General features: G+C 40.0%; 1 long non-coding RNA gene across 1 annotated transcript; it reads left to right on the forward strand.

Annotated features, from left to right (window-relative positions):
* Positions 1–519: 519 nt before the first annotated feature.
* LOC142475578 (uncharacterized) lies at positions 520–2,501 on the forward strand. Its single transcript, XR_012791012.1, has 3 exons — positions 520–630; positions 723–1,118; positions 2,321–2,501. It is a non-coding gene; the product is annotated as an uncharacterized LOC142475578 (long non-coding RNA).
* Positions 2,502–3,091: the final 590 nt, after the last annotated feature.

A 3,091-nucleotide genomic window follows, 5' to 3' on the forward strand; every position in this document is an offset into this window, starting at 1 on the left:
AAAATAAACACAGGCCTGTCTGATACTCCCTGATATTATAAAGTAAAGAGGCCACTCTATAATAAATATTTACACAGGCCTTTTTAAGTCTGTCCCTAATAATCTGTAATCAGGAGGTCATTATAAGTGTTAAAACAGTAGTGGTACTGTGATATTAAAGTGACAATCCCATACAAGTTTAATTCAGCCCAAATCCACACAATAATGTTAATAAATGCATTATAAATATCACATGACCATATGTATACTGACTTAGTTCATGGCTGTGTTATTACATCATTACATGTGTAATTAAATCCGTGACATTCTCAGGCTCCCCCCTTCTGTGACAATCATACAGCCGGGCCGTTACATTGCAACACACTAATCCCGCCCCTAGTGACATCACGTAATCAGTAACCAGTCAGAGAAGCTAGCAGGCAAAGAACTACATTTCCCACAATGCACCTCGTGGAGTGTGGCTAGCAGCTACACCTTCTCTCACTAGTTTGTCTCCTGCGAGCTTCCGTACACAGCGTCTTGTTAGAGTGGGGCGTGGACATGTGTAAACTTCAATGGTGGGAAAATGAGACAGTTTTAGCTGCTAGCTGAGCAGTGGTACAGCGCTCTGTAGAAGGCGCTCTCAGTCGGGTGAGTGATTTTTCAATGTGTGTGTTTATTTCATTTCTCATTTTACTTTCACTTTAAGTACTGCATGCTTATTTTTTTCTTTGGGCATTTAGAGATTTAAGTGCTCCGTGAGCCGATTCCTCCATTGAAGGAGGAGCTATGAGGCCAACCTATCACAGCTACTGTACCATCTTCAGTTGCTTTCAGTATACTGATTAATCCACGGCACAGAATATGCAACTTCAAATACATCTATCAACTGTCTATATGTTAAGCCCCCGGACAAGCAAGTGGTGAAACAAGCATGTCAGGACTTGTCTGTCTCATCTAGGATGTGGTGGTGATCTCAGCTGTTTCTCCTTCTCTCCGCTGAATCTTGCAGTCTGTGCTCCAAGCAACCCTGGGAGCATGTGCTGAGACTCACTCTCCCTGAACCTACGAGCAGTTAAGCTGTGGATATATGCTATCACTCTGCTGGACACTTTGCTGTACACTCAGGACTGGTCTAAGTACTTTTGCTACCTATTTTGGCTTGTTAGTTATATCTGCCAATTTTTTGCTCATCTGTGTGTTTCATATCTATAGGCTTGGATCATATTACTAACTTATATAATTAACTTATTCATTTCCTTGCTTGTTAGTTATACACTAGTTTCATACAAGCACTTCACACAGGGGGCTTCAACTTAGGTAGTACTTGACCGGCCGGTCTGAGTGTTCTCATTTCCATATATTTCTTGCCTCTACACTTTATTTACATACTTTGTACTTATTACTGCAGTGTAGCATTTTTCCCCACACCTTAAGGTTCAGTTTATAACAGCTTTGTAGGTCACCACTGCTCCTCATTTTAACCATTTATGTGTATGTGATTAATAAACCTTTATTGATACAATTTGTGTATGTTAGAGTGCTATTCAGGGGATTCTTTTTTTCTGTGTTAGTTTTCATATATATGTGTGTGTGTGTGTGTGTGTGTGTGTGTGTGTGTGTGTGTGTGTGTATATATGTATATATTTATGTATATATATTTGTGTGTGTGTGACCTTGGGCAAGTCACTTCATATCCTCTGTGCCTCAGGCACCAATGTCATAGATTGTAAGCTCTATGGGGCAGGGACTTGTGTCTGCAAAATGTCTCTGTATAGCGCTACGTAAAACTAGCAGCGCTTTAAAAGAACATGCTGTTATTATTATTATATATAAATGTGTATGTATTTATTTATATAGCACTATTAATGTATATAGCGTTTCACAGTAGTAATACATGTGAAAATCCTATAAATAACAAATACAAATATCAGGTCATGGGAATAAGTGATTTGGACATAAAAGTAACATTTCGGAAGTGTGGACAACTAATACATCTTGTAGATTGCCTTTACAGTGTGATGTCATTGATTCAGTAGATTGTGTGCAGACCAGGACTGCAGTACAGTGTCACTCACATGGATGACTTGCGTGGTAGAAGCTCAAGAACAAGGATGTCAAACTCCAGTCCTCGAGGGCAGCAAACAGGCCAGGTTTTCAGGATATCCCTACTGAAAACCTGGCCTGTTTGGGACCCTCGAGGACTGGAGTTTGACATGCATGCTCTAGACGGAGCACAGCTGTGGGTGGGAGGTGGATTTGCTTTGCATCAAATGGTTTGGAGCAAGGTTTATTGTATGTATTATCATAATAACAATGCAATGCTTAACTTTTATTTCAGGAGGGATGACTGCAGAACAGAAGTGAATATTGAAGCCATGTGTTCCTTTTCTTGCAAAAGAGAAAATTTGAAGGACAGTTGAACAGAATGAAAATTACTACACAGAGACAGATAAGCAATGTGTATATTTCTCATTTACCATTTAGTATTTGTCGTTTTATTGACTCCACACAATCCAGCTGCTACGGGTTTCACATTGAACATTTTCATCTCTACTCTACCCCTTCCTGTGATCTGAACCATGCAAGTTTTCATTGATTCAATACATCATGAGTAGAGTGTGGCTACAGTATGAAGTAAAGACCCAAGGACCACATCTACTACCATTCATAACAAGAACATGTGCAGTAGCGCACAGCTGCAGTTCTATGTGATTGTTATGAAAGGTTGAGGTGGTTCAATTCTATGAATCTGGAGTGGGATGGATCCTGTTTGCATCACATGGTTTCATCTAGGCCAGTAGATTATATAACTCTCAGTACAGGTTACACATGGCATCAGTATTAGTGATGTAAAGAGGAGGAAAGCTTCAATGTGGAGTACAAAGCCAAGTAATGTTGAAGTTACTCCTTTTACCATTTACTTGGTCAGTCTGTACTGTCTACTCCCCACACAGCTGCTAAGGGTCTTCCATTTTAAATACTTTCACCTCCTATTCTGCACTGCTTTGCTGCCCATTATTTAGAAATGCGTTCCAGTCATGTTTACCACTCTGAATCTCTCTGCAGTCATTGATTCAGCACATCATGGGTAGAGCATGGCTACAGATAC

The sequence above is a fragment of the Ascaphus truei genome, unplaced genomic scaffold (genome assembly GCF_040206685.1).
Source record: "Ascaphus truei isolate aAscTru1 unplaced genomic scaffold, aAscTru1.hap1 HAP1_SCAFFOLD_1278, whole genome shotgun sequence".
NCBI classification, from domain to species: Eukaryota; Metazoa; Chordata; class Amphibia; order Anura; family Ascaphidae; genus Ascaphus; species Ascaphus truei.